The sequence below is a fragment of the Bos mutus genome, chromosome 23, assembly GCF_027580195.1.
Source record: "Bos mutus isolate GX-2022 chromosome 23, NWIPB_WYAK_1.1, whole genome shotgun sequence".
Classification (NCBI taxonomy): Eukaryota; Metazoa; Chordata; class Mammalia; order Artiodactyla; family Bovidae; genus Bos; species Bos mutus.
The window spans coordinates 21,405,293-21,429,498 of record NC_091639.1 but is presented as its reverse complement, the minus strand read 5'-3'; the positions used below and the strand labels follow the sequence as shown (position 1 = coordinate 21,429,498).

The following is a 24,206-nucleotide window of genomic DNA, read 5'->3' as shown; positions in this document are numbered from 1 at the left end:
GGGTTTTGTGTAGAGGACATCATCAATCCAGGCACCTAACCTAAAGATGGGGAGGGTTTATTGGAGGAGATGATAGCTGAAATGTGTCTTAAAGATGAACTATGATTAGGCAGGTAAGGAAGGTGTGGTCAAGATTTATAATAAATATTATTGGGTCTTCCTCACAGGACACACAGTTTCTGAAACCCTAGGACTTTCCTAATTGATGAGAACCATAAAGGTGCCTTTTGTTATGTTAATGAGGGAATTTTGGAACAACTCACTTGGAGGGGTCAGATTGCAAGGAAACTAATCTTCTGATTGAAGGATTGAAACTCTCAGTCCCACCTTCAACTCCAGGGAGGGGAGAGTGGCTAGTTCAGTTCGGTTCAGTTGCTCAGTCATGTGACTCTGCGCATGGACTGCAGCATGCCAGGCTTCCCTGTCCATTGCCAGCTCCTGGAGCTTGCTCAAACTCACGTCCATTGAGTCAATTAAATTACTGATGGCCTATGATTTAATAATAGTGCCTATATAATGAAGCATCCATTAAAAAAAAATTTTTTTTTTTAAAGGACAGGGTTTGAAGAGTTTGGGGCTGGAAATGTGAGGACTTGGAAATGTGAGGACTGTGACCAGCTCAGAGAAGGGATGAAAGTTCCATGTTCCTTTACCCATACCTTGCCCTTTGCAACTCTCCCTTCTAATTATTCCAGAGCCTCTTATAATAAGCCAGTAAACTCATACAAGCTCAACATTCAGAAAACTAAGATCATGGCAAATGGTCCCATCACTTCTTGGCAGACAGATGCAGCGGAAACAGTGACAGACTTTATTTTGGAGGGCTCCAAAATCACTGCAGATGGTGACTGGAGCCATGAAATTAAAAGAAAGAAAAGTTAGACCAACCTAGACAGCATATTAAAAAGCAGAGACATTACTTTGCCAACAAAGGTCCATCTAGTCAAAGCTATGGTTTTTCCAGTAGTCATGGATGGATGTGAGAGTTGGACTATAAAGAAAGCTGAGCACTGAAGAATTGATGCTTTTGAACTGTGGTGTTGGAGAAGACTTGAGAGTCCCTTGGACTGCAAAGCGATCCAACTATAAAGGAAATCAGTCCTGAATATTCATTGGAAGGACTGATGCTGAAGCTGAAACTCCAATACTTTGGCCACCTGATGTGAAGAACTGACTCATTTGAAAAGACCCTGATGCTGGGAAGATTGAAGGTGGGAAGAGAAGGAGACGACAGAAGATGAGATGGCTGGATGGCATCACCGACTTGATGGACATGAAAAGTGAAAGTGAAGTCGCTCAGTCATGTCCGACTCTTTGCAACCCCGTGGACTGTAGCCTACCAGGCTCCTCTGTCCATGGGATTCTCCAGGCAAGAATACTGGAGTGGGGTGCCTGGGAGTTGGTAACGGACAGGCAGGCCTGGGGTTCTGCAGTCCATGGGGTCGCAAAGAGTCGGACATGACTGAGCAACTAAACCAAACTGAAACTCATATATAAAATGTTTCTCTGAGTTCTTTTATCTAGCAAATTAATCAAACTCAGAGAGAGGAGTTTTTTAAAAATCTCATCTATAATCAGTTGATCATATGCACAGCTGACAACGTGGACTCGTGATTGGCATCTGAAGTGGAGGGCAGTCTTGTGGAACCCAGCCCCTAATTGGTAAAATCTGACATTATCTCTGGGTAGATAGTGTTAGAACTGAGTTGAATTGTAGGATACCCAGCTGGTATAAAGAACTGCTTGGTGATGTGGTGGAAAATCACACATTTTGGAATTATGTCAGATCCATAGGGCATGGAAAGATTCTTTCCATGAAGCATCAACAGGTACAAAGCTGATGATGAAATGATGAAAGTTGCTCAGTTGTGTCCGACTCTTTGCGACCTCATGGACTATACAGGTCAGTGTTCTGGCCTGGAAAATTCCATGGACTGTATAGTCCATGGGCTCGCAAAGAGTCAGACAGGTACAAAGCTGAAAAGGTGTCAAAATCCCTAGTTCCAAGTTCAAGTAGACCTGAGCAGAGCATCAACAATGTACAGGCCAGAGAATAAGATTAAGATGATGTTGCAGATGAAAAAAGAATTAGCTTGTGTGGTAGTTAGTCTCCCAAAACAGACCCCAATGTTGCAGGTCTCTCAGTAATCACACCTTTGTGTAGCACATTTTCACAATTAATCTTGGCTGACCTAGTAGAATTTCATTGAAATGACGTTTTGCCCATTCCAGGCCCATCTGAGTCATAAGAACCCCAGCAGCTTCTGATGAGGTTTCTTGAAATGCTCAACCTGAGAAGCTCCCTTTCAGAACCCAGGCACATGGAAAGGCCACAGTCAGGCACTCTGGGCAACAGTCTCAACGAAACTCCTAGCAGATCACAAACACCAAATGCCAACACCTGTCACATGAGCTGTCCATCTTGAACAAGTCAGTCCAATCAAGTCTTCAGAGGATCGAAATTCCTGCTGACATCTCCTGGAGCAGAGTTGCCCAGATGAGCCCAGTCAACCAACAGAATCAAGAGAGATAATAAAGTGGTTTTCTACTGCTATCACAGCAAATGTAGTGGCTTGAAACAACACAAATTTATTATCTTAGAATTTTGTAGGTCAGAAGTGATACATTTGGGGACTTCACTGGTGGTCCAGTGGTTAAGACTCTAAGCTCCCAATGAAGGGAGACTGGATTCAACACCTGGATGGGGAACTAAGATCCCACATGCTGTGTGTCCAATAATAAAATAAAACAATTAAAAAAGAAGAAGAAGTGAGGGCAGGGTATTGGCAGCCTGCATTCCCTTCTGGAGGCTTAAGGGGAGAATCTGTTTCCTGCTTCACAGAGTTGTTTTTTGCAGTGGTAGGACTACAAAAGAAGTCTCTGTTGTCTGCTGGCTGTAAGCTAATGGACACTCCCATCTTCTAAAGGCTGCTACCTTCCTTGGCTCTTCAAAGCCATGAATGATGTGTCAGAGTCCTCAAAATCATATCTCTTTACCTAGTCTTCTTTTCCCCCACCCCACTTCTAAGGACTCGTGATTAGGATCATCTTCCTGTCTTATGGTCCTTAATCACATCTGAAAAGTACCTCTTACCATGGAAGGTAACATTCACAGGTTCCAGGGATTAGAGAATGTTTTTAGAATGGCCGCTATTCTGCATACCACAAACCACTGTGTTTTGGAATTCTTTGTTACATATTAGTAGATAGTGAGGACACAGTGGGAGCCTTATCTTCAATGCCACACACTTGAACTTTACCTCAAAGTTCCTTCTCTATTTCCTCCTCTTCCCAGTCTCTAAATTATGGAGTTCTCTAAAGTCCCTACCTGACCCCTCATGTATTCCCGGCATTTATCTTCTCCCTTCATGAGCTCACCTGATCACCTGACTTTAAACGCCACCTACACCCTGATGATTCCCAAACTTTAATTTTCAACCCCGCCTCTCCATTAAACAGATCCATTTACATGACTGACATTTCCACTGAATGTTCAAAAGGTATCACAAACTTGGTATGTTCAAAGGTCTCTTGATTTCCTACCCATCCCCAAACCTGCTACCTCTCCAGTTCTCTTAATCTTGATAAATAATCATAGCAGTAATTAAAATGTGTGAAATAAAACTTAGATTCCAAATAAGTTATATTGTACTTTTAGCAAATAAGAAAATTCTGTTTTTCTTGCTATTTGGCTGCCCCTTTCTGGTATTATTATTATTTTCATTCTTAAGTAGTCATATTTCCCAGAAAATGAATCATTTTTTCAGTGTATGAGTTTTTGTCACGATCAACATAACATTAAACAATACTGGAGAAAGAGCATATACATTTCTGATTTACTATAGTACTTTTTCTTATTCCCATCCTTAAAGCATTTCCAAATTAGAGAAGTACATTCTTCTTATCCCATTCTTTGACAATAAAGATTTTACAGCAGGCCAAACCTCAACGTATTTTCTATGGCCAGCAACAATGACAGCCACGTTGGAGGCCCAAAAAGTTTATCTCATTACATTTGTATGGGGTTAAAAGTCTCAGTAAGTGCTTCTGCACATTTTGAAGAAAATAAAACTGACTATAAACTTCAATAAACTATGAAAACCTCAACATCATGAGTAAACAAGCCACAATCTTTTAAAGCAATGCTATATGCACATGGAGTGCAGGACATTTAGCAGATAAGACCTTTTCATATTCTTTGGTAAGGCTAAATAGAATTTGCCAAAATTCACATTTGCACCTCTGCAAATTGTGCAGATAGGAGAAGGAAATGGCAACCCACTCCAGCGTTCTTGCCTGGAGAATACCAGGGACGGGGGAGCCTGGTGGGCTGCCGTCTATGGGGTCGCACAGAGTCGGACACGACTGAAGCGACTTAGCAGCAGCAGCAGCAGCAGATGAACAAGGCCTAGTTTGTAGTTAAGCAAGATATCAACCATCATTTAAGTATGTAGCGGTTTTGTTAAATCTACATACAAATCAAGAATACGATTTTCGACACTATGTTTCAAGCGAAAGTCGTAGGAGCTAGGGAAACATTTTTTGGTTGCCGTATTTTGACACATCACTTGAAGTTGTTATATTGTAGACAGCAAGCTCATCAGACAGAATCAACTCCACGTTGCAAGAGACCAATACATGGTATCGAAATTTACCTTTTTGTTTGCCTCCCAATTGCAACCTCTGAATCAGGACTTTTCAAGTGCTATACCCAACTCTATTTTTGAATGAGCACTGGTGTCATTTGGAGACTAAGAAAATCTGATTGGAAAGTTCTCTCCCGTCTAAACCCAGTTTTGGGAGATTCGGTCTCCCCATGTACTTTCACACCTCCTTTTTCACCATGCCCAAATCCAAATCCTTTTCTACATACTGTGCAGTTGCTTCTGTAATTTACCTCCCTAATCCAGTTGTATGTGTTCTTCAATCCGTCATTTAGACTTTTTCAGTGATCTGGGTCATGCTGGAATTCCCACGGGAGTTCGTTTGTTCCCACTTTCATTATCTAGACTCTTAGAAAATATGGTCATAATATCCGCAATGTTAAACATAAAGCTAACACTATTTGAACAAAAAGCACAACAGTTAATCTACAGACACGGCCAAACTGTTGACGCCCACGACTACGGATAACTTATTTCGCACATTTAAGGTGCAGCACTCAGAGGGAGGCAACAATAGACCGCCCATTGTTGCGAACCAGAAATTACCATTGCCCTTATCAGCGGCCAGGGGGAAACAGCGACTGCAACTACAGAAGCTGAAAAAGATGTGCCGCATCCATCTACGTAAGTCAATGTTCCTTTCAGCCTTCCGGGGTGAGGAACCCCGGGGCTATAAAGTTGTAATAGGATTTTTTGTACTTTCCCCAACCGTCCGTAGCCCATCTCTGAATGGGCTACGAAATGGCCATTCTCTGAATGGCCCGAAAACACTGACTTTTCTCAACTAGAAAAGAGGTTTCCTGGAGGTGGGGCTTTCCCGAGACTTTTCCTGCAAACCAAGTGAAAGTGTTAGTCGTCGGTGGTGTCCATCTCTGTGCGACCCCATGGACTGTAGCCCGTCAGACTTCTCTGTCCCCAGGTAAGAATACTCGAGTGGGTTGCCATTTCCTTCTCCAAGACAGCAGGTAAACCAGGCTTTTCACCTATTCTTGTTTCTGTAACTACAACTCTTATACCAGCAGATTCCCACGAGTTTGCAGCAAGGACACCTTACTCTTTGAACCATCAAGTGCCACATAGTCCGGGAAACCCATTTGGACTTCCTCTGGACGGAGCGGTGGTCGAGGAAGATTGTAGTCCGTTGAAAAACTGATGGGACTGGGGGAGGTGTTTAAAAATGAGGACGAACCGCTTTCTGGGAAATTTGCCTGCGAAGGAGCAAACGATATAGAGCGACGGCTTGAGACCAAGGCGCCGAGTCAAAGGAAATGTTTAAGACAGTAAACACTTAAAAGTGTTCAAAATACTGATGCAGAAGAATCGAGTATTGAAGGAAAGAGGGATCATGAGAAAGGAAGTGGGCAGTTTTCCTCTTCTCTAGAGACCACAGAGATGGACGCCGGTGTAGTTTTAGTGCAGGTTTCTGGGCAAGACGTTAAGGAAATTTTTCTTCGGTTGTGAGAAGTGGAGGTCATCAATTCAGAACGAGCGAGATCAATAGCGACAATCCTCATCTGACGCAGGTTGTAGAAGCTGTTCCACTTGTGCAGAACAGCTTTGCATTTCCAAATTTTAAAGCGAGGGAAATATACAGCAAGACCAAAATTTAAGCAAAGTAAAATCCAGTGTTAAAGATATTTAATGAGGAGGTGTCGCCATCTGCCTCCTTAGCGCAGTAGGCAGCGCGTCAGTCTCATAATCTGAAGGTCCTGAGTTCGAACCTCAGAGGGGGCAGTTAGCTTTTGCCCTCAGGCGTCAAAAAGTTATAGCCTCTCGTCAAAGTCTGCTTACTGGCCATTGAGTTGAAAGTGCCCTCGAAGAGGTTAAGATTAAACTTTATCTTCCTCCCAATTGGTAAGTACAAAAATATGCAGACATGTGCCTCTTTATGTGTAGTGACTTGTTTTCTTCATTTCTTTCCAATGGACAACCTCTTATCCAAATTCCTCTGATTACTATTTCTTCTTGGAGCAGTATCCTATTGGTGCACTCTAATTTATTGAAAAAAATAATGTACAGATATATTAAAATCTGATATTCAGTTTTCTCAGTAAGCTTTTTGTTTCCTCTTCAAATATACATGCCGTCTCCTTGCCCTGGCCTCCCTATCTAATCTGGTTCTAACTGGTTTCCCACCTGTACTACAGTAAATTGTTGTTCTTTAGTAGATAAATCATGTCTGACTCTTTTGTGACCTCATGGCCTGTACCCTGTCAGGCTCTGTCCACGGAATTTCCCAGGCAAGAATACTGGACTGGGTTACCATTTCCTTATCCAGGAGATCTCCCTGACCCAGGCATCCAACCTGCCTCTCCTACAATGGCAGGTGGATTCATTACCACTGAGCCACCAGGGAAGCCCATGGTATAGTGGTCCACAAAAACATCCCCACCCAAAACCTCAGAAAAGGACCTTATTGGAATTAGAGTCTTTGCAGTTGTTTTGGGCTTGCCTGATGTAATCGGGCTTGCCAGGTGACGCTAGTGGTAGAGAACCCCCCTGTCAACACCATAGACCTAAGAAATGAGGGTTGGATCCCTGGATCGGGAAGATTCCCTGGAGGAGAGCAGAGCAACCCACTCCAGTAATCTTGCCTGGAGAGAACATAGAGAAGCCTGGTGGGCTACAATCCATAGGGTCGCACAGAGTTGGACACGACTGAAGCAACTTAGCACAGATGTATGCATATGTAATTAGTTAAACTAACATGAGGTCACACTGGATTGGGGGTGGGGGGAGTACCTTAAATTCAGTGGCTGGTGTCCTTATAAGAAAGTGTGTTTCATCCACTCTTGTATTTCCAATGCCTAGCACAGTATCTGACAAACAATAAAAGTGAAAGTCCCTCAGTCGTGTTCAACTCTTTGCAACCCCATGGACTGTATAGTCCATGGAATTCTCTAGGCCAGAACACTGGAGTGGGTAGCCTTTCCCTTCTGCAATAAAGACTTGTCAAATAAGCCAGTGAATTAAATAGCATATTAAATGCTGCTGTTTTTGTTTTGTGTGTGTGTTTGCCATATTCCCTGTAAGAAAGGTTTTTTTCTATCAAAGGAGAAGTTATAAAAAATAAAGAAGTGATTCATTCTTAGAATAGTTGAACAGAAAGGTATATAGCCAGCTTGTGAATAAGATTCCTAAAATGAAGGCTCATTGCCAATCCTCTGTTCTTTGCATTTCTTGATTCTCCTTCCTCATAAGAACATTTTGGCGGGCTAATTTTGCCGGGTTTATCCTGGACATGCGCAAAGAACTAAAAGAATGGGGAAAGTAGTTAATATAAACCCTCCAATCAGGAACTTAACAAGTGCTACTCGTGGCCCTCATGGAGACCAATCGTCCAATAAAAACTTAGGTGACCTCCAGGAAAGATTTTAACTCTGGTCCTCAACCTATGAGGAGCAAAAGGCGGGAAACTGCGTCTTTGGGATAAAAACCGAGTGGATTCTGTGTTTGCCTCCAGACCTTAGTCTATAGGACTCCCTTCTGCAGAAGTAAACTGCCTTGCCGAGCCGTTTTCGATTTTGTGTCTTATTCCTGAGACCCCTAGAGCATTTCCAACATTCCCTATCACTATATTCAGTTCAGTTCAGTTCAGTCGCTCAGTCGTGTCCGACTCTTTGCGACTCAAGGCAATCAACACATCAAATTTGGATTTTTGCAATAATCCCCGCAAGGAGCCCTACCTACTGAAATTCGTCCTACAGTAATACTTCTCTGGCTTAGTCTGTGCTGGAAAAAGAGAGCACAATACTTAGGCTTCTCCTGCTAACTATCCAGACCTCAGACAGTCTATATTTCAGGGTAGTTCTCTTAACAGTTCATTCTGGTGCAGAATGGAAGAGGTGTATATTGGGGAACATTTTAACCACGTCCTCTTGAGCCTCAGTCTCTGATTCCAGGAGCCTGCATCTGCTACAGTTTAAGCAATGCAGTTACGGATTGCAGAGAGGCCAAAGGATTGGATTGTCTGGCTGTTAGGCAGTTCCTTAGAGAATCTTGATTCTTACTGGAGCCACCACTATTCTGAATCTGTTCCTCTCCTTTATAGAATTAGAAGCTATTTTTTAATTCATTCAGATTTCTTCAGACTTGCAGGACTGATCACAATAGCCAAATATTAGAGAAATTCCAAGCCAGAATATGAACATATTATAGCCATATTGATGTTTGATCAGCATATTCTTTCTCATGTAAAATAAACTCTATAGTGGAAAGCAACCAATATTGGAAGATTGCTCTATGCACCTGTAATCAGAGTAATGGAAGTATAAAATATTAATGACTATGATATCAGGCAAGGATGGTCCACTGTACTCACCACCGAAATAGTCAAGCCAAGCCCCTCAAAACAATAGAATTCCGATCCTATCATGATGTTTTTCTAAATAGGGCCACATTATCAGGTAGATATTCTTTTTACCCTTACGAAGCTTTGCAGTCCAGAAATGCCTTCTCAGCCATCCATTATCAACCAACTCACTTTTAGGAAATTCTTTTGTTCTGGTACAAGGCCGTGTACCCTAAGATTCATTCTTAAACGTTAGCTGCGACCGTTCTGATGTAGAAATCCCATATATTCAGCTCAGCGTTTGCTTGAGAGTCACTTAACACTTTTCCTCCGCGGAAATACTCGCGGAGGCGGAGTCAGAACTGGATATCAAAAGCCTAGGAAAGCGCCCGAACAGGGACTTGAACCCTGGACCCTCAGATTAAAAGTCTGATGCTCTACCGACTGAGCTATCCGGGCTCCCTTAGTGATGGCTTGTTTCCTAAATATCCTAACGTGAAAAAAAGTAAAGTACACGGACTTTAAAGTACAAAGTTTAATTTTGTTCATATTCCTTTATCTTTATTCCTAAATCTATTTTTGCAGCCTTAAATAGAGCTCACAACTACTTCTGCCCCCAGGTCATGAGAAAAAAATAATTCTCATAACTGAGTGATAGTAACCAACTTCTTCTAAATATTGTATGTAACTAGAGATGTCACCTGGTCCATCTTGTCCTTCATCTTCAAAATTTGAGCTCCAAGTCTCCCCCTAAGCCCTTAAGAATGCCTAGCACAAAAAAAGCCTTTAATAAGTAGGCTTTAAGAACTTATTTTGAGCAAGCAGCTCAGCTTTGCCCTCGGCTTATAGAGTGGAAGGCCACCACCTCTGCCCTAGTGGAGTTTTTACTCTTTAGAAGGGAGTCAGCCTTTTAAATGACGAATTACATAATAAGTGTTTGGTTACTGTGATAAATGTGCTTAAGAAAAAGTACAGGTTACTGAGATGTGTAGAGAAACAAACATATAATCTCATGACCTGAATTTCCAAATTGAATGAAGTAATACAAGTAAACTCTTGGAATAGTGTCTGGGATTTGCTAATTGTTCGGTGAAAGGTAAGTGCTATCATCGTTATTATTTTTATTGTAAACTACATGAATTAGAATATCATATTTAATCATTTGGTCATGCTACCTTAGACAAATTACTTAATCTCTCATCCACTTTCCTCCCTCAAATCCTACAACAGAAATTTCTTCCTCAAAGATTGCGTTTAACATGATGATAGGAGATACATTTCCAATTATGTATTTATTCATGCCACTATTCAAAATAGATTTGAGGTGGTCTACACAACTTCACTGTAATAAGATAAAAAGAAAAACATTACTAGACTTAAGTTAGGATAGAGGTAGAAAATTAAAAATCTGCACAATAAAGTACCCCCCGTCTCCAGATCTCCAAGACAGTGGATTATAAGGGGAGGTGACCTCTTCCAGGGGTCAGAGAAGAATTTTCCAAGAAGACAATGTTTAAACTGAGAGTCAAAGGCTTTGTACTGTAAAGTTTATAGTAATAAACTGGACAAAAATGTGGCTCCCACATTCCAGGAAGTGCAAAGAGCAGAACACTTTGAGAACTTAATGAAGGCCTATTGTACTTATGAGCAGATCTCTTCTTGGGACAGTATTGTAAAAGTGGGGGCAAGTTGAACAGAAAGACAGAGACAAACCAGAGACTGACAGGCTCAGAGGCTATGGCTAAGAATGCATCATCCAGACTTTGTTCTTGCAGCAATATAAAGTCATTGGGGATTTTAAGCAGGGAGGAACAACATGGTCAGAGATAATTTCAAATAGAGCATACTGGTTTCACATAAAGAATGTGGCAGCATGGGACAAGAGATGATAGACTTGGCCTACTGACTGACTGTGTGGCAGTGCTGGGGAATGGCAGTACTGGGAACACTTGGGCGCAGACTCTTCCTTGGGACCTAGAGAGGAAGAAGTGTCAAAATCATTTCTCTCTGTAACTCATTGCCCTAATAAGCACTTTACTGGGAGAGGCAGAAATAAAAGAGAATAGGAAAGGGCACTTTGAATCTTTTGCGAATTCTCTGGAAAGCATAGAGTGTTTGCTCTGCTTTTGATCTGCCTTGTGGATACCTGAGGGTTCTGCCACCAGCAGCAGCAGGCAAGCTCTGAGTGATCAGAATACTGGAAGGAAGTGACCTTCTCCACAATTGTCAACATGAGATAACTGCATATGTGCTGAAGGATTCCAAAAACTTGTTCAGCTGATTGCATTCAGATCGGATCTCCTGAGGTTGCTGTTAAAAATCCAGATTTGTCTTGTCTGTCATGTCCCACTCAAACATAGGAAATAAATTCCATGAGATCAGGAGCATCTTCTGTTGTATACAGTGTGGCATCCTTCAGCCCCTATGTTATCAGTCAAGGTCTACAACTGGAACAAGAATTTTGGAGTAATCCTACTGAAAATTACTATTTTGTGTCTGAATCTTACACGGTTCTGTAAAAGAACAATTACCCGTTCGGTTTCATCAAAGCGAATTTCTTCGGTTTTGTGTTTATTTTTTTAAGACCTACGGAAGGAGAAGAAAACAAAACAGAAAAGTAAAACTGTAGGCTGCCCCCTCTGAGGTTCGAACTCAGGACCTTCAGATTATGAGACTGACGCGCTGCCTACTGCGCTAAGGAGGCAACTGTACCGCCCCTTTCAACAAAGGGTCTACCAACTTTATTGCAAGAAAAAGATTCTCGGAATCACAATGCCTCAAAAGAAGATGGAACTATGGTTTAATTCGCGTCTAAAATATCCAAAATTTGGAAGGCAGAGCCACGCAGCCCAGCTCGTTTCCCCTGAAAACTGTCCTGCGAAGACTTAGGGGCGGTGAGGGCAACTGAATCTGGACTTTGCAGAAGTTCTGTTTGCTATAACCAGGACCTGTGGAGATGCGCTACCTTCTGAAAAGCAAACAGGACTTCAATAGCAAGGACTGCAGTCTCTGCCTCCCTCATGAGGTTCCGTGGAGGAGTTTGGTCTCTTGAGATGATGGAGGGCGGGAAAGATGGGACCCTCGAGATTCTTTCCTCGTTTTTTTTTGTCAACCTTTCTCCAGGCTCAAACCAAACTCCCGGACTTGCTCACTCCTGTAGTCCGGGGGCTTACTCCGGAGTCCACGTGGATCTGGAGCCCACAGCATTCACTGGAACTCTCAGTCTGCGTGACTCTTTTTTCCTGTATTGGTGACAGATGGGGCAGGTGCCTCTTCCCGCGCCACCTGCGGCGTCACCATTCAAGATGAACCTGGGAGCCATGAGAAAGTAAAGTGTCAGGGGTCAGGGGGTTCTCGGGCTGTGGTGGGAGTGGGGAGGGGAACGCTGGAGGAAGGGCCCCGGGGACAGTGCAGAGTGGCGGGGGTGTGGCGGGGCGAGAGAGAGGAAAAGGACCTGAAATGGGTAGCAATTTGGGTCAGATGATATGGACGTAAAAGCAGGGTTCGTAGGAGGTAGCGTGGCCGAGCGGTCTAAGGCGCTGGATTAAGGCTCCAGTCTCTTCGGGGGCGTGGGTTCGAATCCCACCGCTGCCAGGGTCATTTTGCACCTCAAGCTTGTCTAGGTGTTCCAAGTCCAACTCACACAACAATTCTCACAGGCTCCAACTTCAGGTAGGTTCCTCTCCTCCTACAACATCTGTTTTCCTAGAGACCAGAGAGAGATGACAGCTATAGGCACTGCCCCAGAAACAGTGTCCACCTCATGATAAACCTTCAACTGATTATTCCAATGAACAAAAAGTTACTGAGCATCTACTGTGCATGGTATTTACTCCCTCGTATTTTCATCACCCAGCAGTATAGAACACATAACAGACTTTCTTTAATTCATTCTTTCATGTAAAAAAAAAAAAATCAGATCCTACTGCGTACCACCTCCTAAGTACTTACTTAGGCCCCGTAAATGCAGTAGTACTTATTATGGATGCATTATTCCATATATGGTGGACTGATGAACGGCGGTCAGTCTCCCTGAATCCATTTGCAACTGGAGACAGATCCTGCCCGGCCGCAGTTCTCAGCATCACTGCAGCCTTCTCATTTCACATTTTAAATCCTATTTATGCTGATCTGAGATGTGGGGGTTCTTCTTACACTCCGCTGCCCTTCACCTCACACTAAATCGAGGCGCTTTCCCCACTCAGCAGGTGTCTCTGCGTCTTCTGTTGGGCGCCCTCGGTCTCTGCTCCAAGCAATTCCCCCTGCCCTCAAAGTTTCTTGCCCTTCAGCTCTGTAGTTGCTGTCTCCTGGAAGCCTCCCTTGATCTCTCTCCAGAATCACAATTAGGCACTGAGCACCTGGATGGGAACAAGGAAGGAAGTCCCTGCCCTGGTGCCTAGGAGAGAAGACAAGCAATAGAGGCATAATGGCCACTGCTGCTGCTGCTGCTACGTCGCTTCAGTCGTGTCCGACTCTGTGCGACCCCATAGACGGCAGCCCACCAGGCTTCCCCGTCCCTGGGAGTCTCCAGGCAAGAACACTGGAGTGGGTTGCCATTTCCTTCTCCAATGCATCAAAGTGGAAAGTGAAAGTGAAGTCACTCAGTCGTGTCCGACTCTTCGAGACCCCATGGACTGCAGCCTACCAGGCTCCTCCATCCATGGGATTTTCCAGGCTAGAGTACTGGAGTAGGGTGCCATTGCCTTCTCTGATAATGGCCACAAGAGGGCACAATTTCCACTGGTAAAGAATCCAACAAGGAAACTATGAATGACATTGTAATATATAGTTACTAAAACAAAGAACATTACCTCAAGACAATGTATAGAAGGACATACTTCAAATTGTTTCCAGTGGTAACAGTGTTAGAGGACAGGGAGATTATAAATTGTACTTTAGACACTTGTTTGAGTTGTTAGATTGAGTGGATATTTATTTTATAAGTCCAATAGGTGAATTCACAAGTCTTGTAACTTAAAAAATTTTTAAGCCCAATCTGATAAATACAGCAAAGAAGAAATGGAACAAGCTGGGGAGCTTGTAGCAGGCCTCAGCTCAGCCATCCCTTCCTCTGGCAGGTTTTCCTCATTGCTACCTGACACTAATGGCGTATTCCTGTTGTTTTGCATTGGTCATGCTCTGTTATCACTCTAGCCATCACTTATTTTAGTATTTACCATAACTGTTGGAATTGGAAAATTTTGTGTAATTGTCTGCTTTTCTCTATGCATCATAAGCTTTGTCAGGTATAGAACCATATTTCTCTCACTTCTCCACATCATGAAAACTAAACATATTTCTGGTAAGTAGTAATGAATAAATAAATACATGAAAGAATATCTTCCTCATTTGTGAAGTAAGGTATATAGAGCTGAGGCACCAGGAAGACCTTGAGATCTTCAGTTTGAGGTAGGGTCATGGGTTCTAAAGCCCAATTTCTACAGGACACTCCAGCTGAACTTGGTTCTTGACCACTGATTTAGCCACACTGACTTGCTCTTTTTGGATTCAGCTCTGCTACTAGGTAAGTGTAAACCGTTCTTGCTCAGATTATGAGGGAACAGATTGCTTCTGGATTGTTGGACCCAGTCATTTCTTCCCCTAGACATTCCCCTCAGTGGTTTTTGTTGACATTCACCTTGCGATATGAGGTTCACATTCACCTTGTGAACCAACCATGGATGATTCCAAGGGAAAAGAGCAATCTTCTGAACTCCAAACTCATGAATAAATAAACCAACCCATGGCCAGATCGGAGAAGGTGGTGGCACCCCACTCCAGTACTTTTGCCTGGAAAATCCCATGGATGGAGGAGCCTGGTAGGCTGCAGTCTATGGGGGCGCGAAGAGTTGGACACAACTGAGCGACTTCACTTTCACTTTCCACTTTCATGCATTGGAGAAGGAAATGGCAACCCACTCCAGTGTTCTTGCCTGGAGAATCCCAGAGACGGGGAAGCCTGGAGTGCTGCCGTCTATGGGGTTGCACAGAGTCTGGACATGACTAAAGTGACTTAGCAGCAGCAGCATGGCCAGATGCCCTATCTTCCAGCTCCATAACCACTATCCTTCCCTGAGATAAAAAAATGTGCTAAGGTTGAAAAAACATTGATTTATGCCCCTTTTTGCCTTGTCTAGCCTCAGAGGACAATTTAAAGGATATTGCTGAAGAGTAGGCTTTTGAGGTTCTGGTTTAATTTTAAAACCAACAGATACAATAGAATAGAGAGTTGATGCGCATGGAGTGAAGAATTTAGGAGAACTGTATAGTGACCTGGGCAAAGTCTTTGAATTTCATTGTTGCCCTCTCTACCTCCCCAAAGATATATTCACTTCAATCCACATTTACTGAGCACGTGTTTTGTGACAGGCAACTTGCTCGGTTGTAAATCCAGCAAAAGGATGAATGGCAGAAAAATGATTCAGGAATTCATAAGCAATTCATTCTTAGGAGACTACCAGAGGTCCATGAAGAATGTAGGGTCAGTAATTAATATTTAGACTGACTAAAGTAGTAATTTATACTGAGTATTTTTTCCAGTGATGCTACATGTATGATCTCTTTATTATATGTTGTTCTTAACAATTACTAGATAAATAATCATGCTATGTCAATAAAATGAAAATTTAGAGAAATAAATGACCATGCCCAGCACTATGACGTCCTCTCTTGGCCATCCACATTCCAGGACACGTTTGTGGGGCCCTATGGCTACAGTCCATGGGATCGAAAAGAGTCGGACACGACTGAGCGACTTCATTTCATTTCATTTCATTTCATTTCATGGCTACTGGAATGTCGTACCTGGGAGCTAGAACCTGGAAAGGAACCCTCTACTTGGCAAAAAGCCACAATTATGTCCTTTAGACTTGTCAGATTTAGCCTATGGAGAGAAGGAAAAAGACACCTCTCCAAAAAAGTCCGACTCTGGGCTATTTATTCAGTCCTTCTTTAATTCATGCAAGCATTCATTGATTCATCCTTTAATCTATGTGTTCATGCAGCAAGCGGAGAAAGAAATGGCAACCCAGTATTCTTGCCTTAGAGAATCCTGTGGACGGAGGAGCCTGGTGGGCTGCTGTCCATAGGTTCACATAGAGTCGGACACGACTGAAGCGACTTAGCATGCATGCATGCATTGGAGAAGGAAACAGCAACCCACTCCAGTATTCTTGCCTGGAGAATCCCAGGGACAGAGGAGCCTGGTGGGCTGCCGTCTATGGGGTCACACAGAGTCGGACACGACTGAAGCGATTTAGCAGCAGCAGCAGCAGCATGCAACAAGCCATAGATTAAGTTTCTATTAATACTATGTACCAGAACCATCAGGTGTCAAAGGTGAGAACCTGTCCTGTACTTAAGGCATCTCAGAGCGAAAGGACAGATTTTAAAATGGCAAACCCATAATTACACCTAAGCAGGAAGCACCAAGAAACTCTGAGGTTGCTCTGGAGGCATCTGCAGGTATGCTAGAATGAAAAGCGAAGCTGTAGAAAAAATACATATATGTTAATTTTTCTTTTTTCCCTTTTGAAGGGCAAGATGGAAATCCACTTTGCTTTTGCATGTGTCGGAAATAAAGACAAAATCAAAACCGCCAGAGGTAACCGTTTTCTCAGATCAGGATCCTGCCCTTACCCAGACATCAAGGGAAAGAAATATGGGAAGAAGTCTCAGGGAAAACAACCAGGGAAGGTTTCCCCTCCCAACAACCTCCCACAACCTCCCACCCTTGTGTTTGGCCTCTCTATCGCCCTTCGCCTTAAAAGTGCCAGATTTTCCATCCCTCTTAAAAAAAAAAAAAAAAAGCCCCCATAAATTATAAAAGAAGAAAAAATCAATTAGGAAGAAGAGCAGAGCTTTAGGTTAAAGTGGCAAGTTTCATTTTAAATTGTTTTTTATACATCTCTGTTGGTAAAAATAAATAATAAAAAGCACAGGGATAGAATAATTTTAAATGAAATGCAGCCTATAAAAATTGTGGATCACTATGCTGTGTACCTGAAACGAACATTATAAATCAACTATACCTCAATGGGAAAAGGAAAAAAAAGGGGGGGGGGGGCACAAAGAGATATCAGATGGACAGTGTATCAAGTCAAGAACAAGAGCGGTTCCATGGTGTAATGGTTAGCACTCTGGACTCTGAATCCAGCGATCCGAGTTCAAATCTCGGTGGAACCTTCCCTGCTTCTTTCCTTTTCACATTCCCATCCCTTAACAGAGTGAACCAAGCTACTTTCAGTTTCTGTACTTTTAATTTTTGATAGGTTCGGCCAGTGAGAAAGGGCATGAGACTACGATCCCAATAGCCCGCGAGCTCAGGACAGTCTGTAATCACCGAGTCTGTGTACATGTCTTTCCGTTTCCATCAGGCTCCTTTTGCTGCCAGGACGCCCCTAGGTTAATAAGCGTTCGGTGAAAAGCGCCTTTCATGACAAATCGGAGCACAGAGAAAAACGGGATCCATGATAAGTAGCAACGGAAAAGAAAGGGGTCGGACCTCATTAGGGGTCAGTCGTTAGGGCTGAAAGGCGGGGAAAGTAGAAAGAAGAACGAATGCAATGGCTGAGAAAGTGTGATCAGGAGAGAAAAAAAAAGTCTGTCAGAAGTGGGATTCGAACCCACGCCCCCATTCGGGGACCAGAAACCTCTATCAGAGGAAGCTTGTTTGAGCTTGAGTCTGGCGCCTTAGACCACTCGGCCATCCTGACAGGTTGGCTATCCTCTATAAACAAATAAAACCTTCAGATTCGCTGGACCTGCATTCCTCACGAGCTATTGAATTCTTTGGTAGTTTAAGGTTTCTCCGGAAAAATGGGAATCCTTGCTAATTAACTAAACCTTCTTTCTCAGTAGAGTCAGCAACTTTGAACCTCTGAATCCCGGGTATGGTTTGACGTTTGTTCCCTCTCCTTCCCTCTGTGCTTCCCTGTAACCCCAGGATGTTTAAACTCAAAGATCCTACTGACCTGGGACCGATCCCCGACTGGACAGGAGCGAACTCCCTTTACTCGTTCCCAGAAAGGACGCAGAGTGCGAGCTCTATTCGCGAGAAGGTTCCTGGCAAACCAACCGAACTAGCGGGAATTCAACGACGAAGTAGTGACGGAGCCCGTGTAGACCTGGGGAGAAAACTGGTGAGTTAGTATAGACCAGAAAGGGGACAGGTGAGTGGGTTTTACAGACCTTGAGCATGAAGACTGGATGTGGATGTGAGTTTCAGAAAGCAGTAACCAAAAACAGGAAGTAGCAACCAAAAAGAAAGTTGATAAAGTGGAATCCATCAAACCTAAAAACTTTGGTTCATAAAGCTCTTTCTCGGCTCCATCTTCATGGTAGCAGCAGTCAGATCAGATCAGATCAGTGGCTGAGTCGTGTCCGACTCTTTGCGACCCCATGAATCACAGCACGCCAGACCTCCCTGTCCATCACCAACTCCCGGAGTTCACTCAGACTCACGTCCATCGAGTCAGTGATGCCATCCAGCCATCTCATCCTCTGTCGTCCCCTTCTCCTCCTGCCCCCAATCCCTCCCAGCATCAGAGTCTTTTCCAATGAGTCAACTCTTCACATGAGGTGCCCAAAGGACTGGAGTTTCAGCTTCAGCATCATTCCTTCCAAAGAAATCCCAGGGCTGATCTCCTTCAGAATGGACTGGTTGGATCTCCTTGCAGTCCAAGGGACTCTCAAGAGTCTTCTCCAACACCACAGTTCAAAAGCATCAATTCTTCAGCGCTCAGCCTTCTTCACAGTCCAACTCTCACATCCATACATGACCACTGGAAAAACCACAGCCTTGACTAGACGGACCTTTGTTGGCAAAGTAATGTCTCTGCTTTTGAATATGCTGTCTAGGTTGGTCATAACTTTCCTTCCAAGGAGTAAGCGTCTTTTAATTTCACGGCTGCAGTCACCATCTGTAGTGATTTTGGAGCCCAGAAAAATAAAGTCTGACACTGTTTCCACTGTTTCCCCAACTATTTCCCATGAAGTGGTGGGACAGGATGCCATGATCTTCGTTTTCTGAATGTTGAGCTTTTTTTTTTTTTTTTTTTTTGAGAGTAAAGAGAAAGTTGGCTTTATTACTGATTAAGTTGGTGGGGAAACATGGATTTAAATGTGGGCTTAAGAGGCTTAGAGATACTCCTGCTAAGTTCAGAATGCTTCCTCCAGTTGACCCTGGCTCAGCCCACACAACAGGGAGCTCCTTTCCTTTAGCCGAACAGAACATCTGGTCTGAAGGCCATGTCTCCCTAAAGCAACTGAGCCTGGCCCTGCTCAGCTCTGTCTCCTGACCTCACCTGTCGGATGTGTCTCTCCTGCCAACAGGAGCAAAGAATGAAAGGTGATGAGCAGTTTTCCCCAATAACTTTCACCTCTGGGGTATTGAATGCACATCATCTGCTCTCTTTAGAACATCTCAAGTTGAGCAATAATGTCTTCCTTCCAATTTAAGTGCATCTCTGCCTCAATGAATGTTGAGCTTTAAGTCAACTTTTTCACCCTCCTCTTTCACTTTCATCAAGAGGCTTTTGAGTTCCTCTTCACTTTCTGCCATAGGGTGGTGTCATCTGCATATCTGAGGTTATTGATATTTCTCCCAGCAATCTTGATTCCAGCTTGTGCTTCTTCCAGTCCACCGTTTCTCATGATGTACTCTGCATATAAGTTAAATAAACAGGATGACAATATACAGCCTTGACGTACTCCTTTTCCTATTTGGAACCAGTCTGTTGTTCCATGTCCAGTTCTAACTGTTGCTTCCTGACCTGCATACAGATTTCTCAAGAGGCAGATCAGATGGTCTGGTATTCCCATCTCTTTCAGAATTTTCCACAGTTTATTGTGATCCACACAGTCAAAGGCTTTGGCATAGTCAATAAAGCAGAAATAGATGTTTTTCTGGAACTCCCTTGCTTTTTCCATGATCCAGCGGATGTTGGCAATTTGATCTCTGGTTTCTCTGCCTTTTCTAAAACCAGCTTGAACGTCAGGAAGTTCACGGTTCACATATTGCTGAAGCCTGGTTTGGAGAATTTTGAGCATTACTTTACTAGAGTGTGAGATGAGTGCAATTGTGCGGTAGTTTGAGCATTCTTTGGCACTGCCTTTCTTTGGGATTGGAATGAAAATGGACCTTTTCCAGTCCTGTGGCCACTGCTGAGTTTTCCAAATTTGCTGGCATATTGAGTGCAGCACTTTCACAGCATCATCTTTCAGGATTTGGAATAGCTCAACTGGAATTCCATCACCTCCATTAGCTTTGTTCATAGTGATGCTTTCTAAGGCCCACTTGACTTCACATTCCAGGATGTCTGGCTCTAGGTCAGTGATCACACCATCGTGATTATCTGGGTCGTGAAGATCTTTTTTGTACAGTTCTTCTGTGTATTCTTTCCATCTCTTCTTAATATCTTCTGCTTCTGTTAGGTCCATACCATTTCTGTCCTTTATTGAGCTCATCTTTGCATGAAATGTTCCTTTGGTATCTCTGATTTTCTTGAAGAGATCCCTAGTCTTTCCCATTCTGTTGTTTTCCTCTATTTCTTTGCATTGATCGCTGAAGAAGGCTTTCTTATCTCCTTGCTATTCTTTGGAACTCTGCATTCAGATGCTTATATCTTTCCTTTTCTCCTTTGCTTTTCGCTTCTCTCCTTTTCAAGGACAAAGAACTGCAAGTCGGTGACTAAACCGTGGCTACTAAACTGTGGTTACTGCGTAGCCACGGTTTAGTAGCCACAGTTTAGTCACCGACTTGCTGTTCTTTGTCCTTGGTCAATAGCTACACACACTGGACGTGACAGGCCAGGAGTTGTGGTTGTTTAGTCTCTAAGTCATATCTGACTCTTTGTGACCACATGGACCAGCCTGCCAGCTTCCTCTGTCCATGGGATCTTCCAGGCAAGAATTCACATCTTCTGCATTGGCAGGCCAGGAGACGGTCACCCATCTAAGTTCGTGTAGCCTCCCTCAAGGACATCACTCAAGTTGTGCCCGTGGCAGGGATGCCCCCAGAGGATGAGGCTACCCTGGGCCAGTGTGGGGTGGAGGTTCTGAGTACCCAACAAGTAGCTGGCCACATGCTTACAGGTGAAGTCCGTGGTCCCTGCTGATGCTGGGTCAGAATCCCAAAGTGGCCAAACAGGAGAAAAAGAAGATGGGCTGGGCCAAGAAGTATATGCAGTATAACCAGAGCTTTGTCAATATTGTGCCCACCTTTGGCAAGAAGAAAGGCCCCAAGGCCAACTCTCAAGTCCTTTGTAATCCTGGCTTTCTCTAATAAAGCCACTTAACTCGATCAAAAAACAACAAAACACACCATTAGAAAAGTGAGCACCAGAGGAAAGGCTGTGTGAGAACCAGAAGGTGACTGCTTGCAAGCCAAGGAGAGGTACCTTAGGAGAAATCACCCTTGCTCACACCTTGACCTTGGACTTACACTCTCCAGAAAATATACTGAAAAAATTAATTTCTGTTGTTTGAACCACACAGGCTGATGTTTTGTTACAGAAGCCAGAGCACACTAATACAAACATCTTCCATGGTAGCTGAAGACTCTTAAGAGTCCAAGACAGAAGATATCAGTCCTCTGTAGGCCAAGCGCAGCATCATGTAGAGTCATTCTGCTATACTCTGTGGGTCAGAGCATTCTAGGCAAGTCCAGATTCAAGAGAAGAATAGAACTGCACCTCTCAATGATACAGTGTCACTATGCATTTGGAGAGGAAAGAAACTGATGGTGACACTCTTGGAGGTAGCTAGCCATCCCTGCCCCTACCTAGCCCCAGTGGCCTGTGAGCTTAATAAGGGCAGAAAGCAGAGGGTATTTACCAGTCATTCAGTGAAATCCCCCAAGTCTTGCTGTTTGAAAAAATGGGTCAGATTAGCTTTCTTCCCCAATGTCTCCAAAGATTTTATCCTCAGGAAATGGAAGACAGTTAAATTTGGGGAAGCTAATTGCCAATTCAAAAAGAAATCATATTTAGAGAATTCCCTGGTGGTCCAGTGGTTAGGACTTGATGTTTTCAATGCCAGGTCTGGGAACCAAGATCCCACAAGCTGCACATCAGGGCATGGCAAAAAAAATAAAATAAAATGACTAAAGGAATCACATTTTTCAGTATCAGCATTACCTGAATATGCTTTGAATTCTCCTAACCTATATCTGCTGGATCATGGAAAAAGCAAGAGAGTTCCAGAAAAACATCTATTTCTGTTTTATTGACTATGCCAAAGCCTTTGACTGTGTGGATCACAATAAACTGTGGAAAATTCTGAAAGAGATAGGAATACCAGGCCACCTGACCTGCCTCTTGAGAAACCTGTATGCAGGTCAGGAAGCAACAGTTAGAACTGGACATGGAACAACAAACTGGTTCCAAATAGGAAAAGGAGTACGTCAAGGCTATATATTGTCACCCTGCTTATTTAGCTTATATGCAGAGTACATCATGAAAAACGCTGGACTGGAAGAAGCACAAGCTGGAATCAAGATTGCTGGGAGAAATATCAATAACCTCAAATATGCAGATGACACCACCCTTATGGCAGAAAGTGAAGAGGAACTCAAAAGCCTCTTGATGAAAGTGAAAGAGGAGAGTGAAAAAGTTGGCTTAAAACTCAACATTCAGAAAACGAAGATCATGGCATCCTGTCCCACCACTTCATGGGAAATAGATGGGGAAACAGTGGAAACAGTGGCTGACTTTATTTTTGGGGGCTCCAAAATCACTGCAGATGGTGACTGCAGCCGTGAAATTAAAAGATGCTTACTCCTTGGAAGGAAAGTTATGACCAACCTAGACAGCATATTCAAAAGCAGAGACATCACTTTGCCAACAAAGGTCCGTCTAGTCAAGGCTGTGGTTTTTCCAGTGGTCATGTATGGATGTGAGAGTTGGACTGTGAAGAAGGCTGAGCGCTGAAGAATTGATGCTTTTGAACTGTGGTGTTGGAGAAGACTCTTGAGAGTCCCTTGGACTGCAAGGAGATCCAACCAGTCCATTCTGAGTCAGCCCTGGGATTTCTTTGAAGGAATGATGCTGAAGCTGAAACTCCAGTCCTTTGGGCACCTCATGGAAGAGTTGACTCATTGGAAAAGACTCTGATGCTGGGAGGGATTGGGGGCAGAGGAGAAGGGGACGACAGAGGATGAGATGGCTGGATGGCATCACTTGGGCGTGAGTCTGGGTGAGCTCATTGGTGAAGAGGTTGACTCATTGGAAAAGTCGGACATACTGATGAACTTGAACTGAACCTATTTTTTTTTTGTAAATGACAGCAATACTGATATTGGATTTTTTTTTTTTATTGTCTAGCAGATACCTGGGACAGCTAGAGAGGACACATATTGTAATGGTTAGAACTTACTCTCTGGGGCTGGTCTACCCAGATTCCAGTCCTGGCTCTGTCATTCACTGACTCTGTGATCTTAGACAATTTAGTTAACAATTTCCCCAGCCATAAAATGAAGATCATGATACTAGTATCACCTTGCAGGATCTAGAAAGATTTTGTGCTTTAATGAACAGAGTGCAATATATAATAACTTCTTAATAGGTACTTATTAAATGAAAAAGTTGTCTCTCCTTCCCCATCAACCTGGAAGAATAAGAGGAAGAATTGGTACAAATCAATTATTCTTAAAAAATTTCCTGAATTTCCCCCCCCTCCTCTTATTCTCAGTCCTCCTTTAGATCCATAGTAGTCCATTCTGAGAGTTTGCCCTATGGGTTCTCTTTTGGTAGGGTTGCTGGGAGATGGTCAGAAAACCACAAAGCCACACTTGTTGAAAAGGAGAACTTCTATCGCTTTCCAAAGTGCAAGCAAATCCCTCTTTCTTTTTTTCTAAGTTTTTATTGGAGTATAATTGCTTTACAATGTTGTGTTAGTTTCTACTGTATAGCAAAGTGAATCAGCTGTACATGTACATATATCCTCTTTTTTTGATTTCCTTCCCATTTAGGTCACCACAGAGTATTGAGCAGAGTTCCCCATGCTATACAGTAGGTTCTCACTAATTATCTATTTTTCACAAAGAATCAATGGTGTATATATGTCAATCCCAATCTTCCAATTCATCCTCTACCCCCAAATCCCTCTCCTTTATCAAATGTCTTACTCTCCTCTCTGTTTCCTGCATACTTCACTACTATACACCTCTTTATTGCTCTGTCTTAAGATGCCTCTCTCCTCCTTGCCTGTTTCACCTTCATTTTCCTTAGAAATACCTGAGGAGAATGGCACTG

The 24,206-nt window shown here is 43.2% G+C and overlaps 6 non-coding genes across 6 annotated transcripts; 3 read left to right on the top strand and 3 right to left on the bottom strand.

Annotated features, from left to right (window-relative positions):
- Positions 1–6,325: 6,325 nt before the first annotated feature.
- TRNAM-CAU (transfer RNA methionine (anticodon CAU)) lies at positions 6,326–6,398 on the top strand. The gene has a single exon. It is a non-coding gene; the product is annotated as a tRNA-Met (tRNA).
- A 2,943-nt stretch (positions 6,399–9,341) lies between these two features.
- On the bottom strand, positions 9,342–9,414 carry TRNAK-UUU (transfer RNA lysine (anticodon UUU)). Its single transcript has one exon. It is a non-coding gene; the product is annotated as a tRNA-Lys (tRNA).
- Positions 9,415–11,586: 2,172 nt separating this feature from the next.
- Positions 11,587–11,659, bottom strand: TRNAM-CAU (transfer RNA methionine (anticodon CAU)). Its single transcript has one exon. It is a non-coding gene; the product is annotated as a tRNA-Met (tRNA).
- Positions 11,660–12,467: 808 nt separating this feature from the next.
- On the top strand, positions 12,468–12,549 carry TRNAL-AAG (transfer RNA leucine (anticodon AAG)). The gene has a single exon. It is a non-coding gene; the product is annotated as a tRNA-Leu (tRNA).
- Positions 12,550–17,067: 4,518 nt separating this feature from the next.
- On the top strand, positions 17,068–17,139 carry TRNAQ-CUG (transfer RNA glutamine (anticodon CUG)). Its single transcript has one exon. It is a non-coding gene; the product is annotated as a tRNA-Gln (tRNA).
- Positions 17,140–17,558: 419 nt separating this feature from the next.
- On the bottom strand, positions 17,559–17,669 carry TRNAL-CAA (transfer RNA leucine (anticodon CAA)). Its single transcript has 2 exons — positions 17,632–17,669; positions 17,559–17,604 (listed from the first exon to the last, which is right to left on the bottom strand). It is a non-coding gene; the product is annotated as a tRNA-Leu (tRNA).
- Between the last annotated feature and the right edge of the window lie 6,537 nt (positions 17,670–24,206).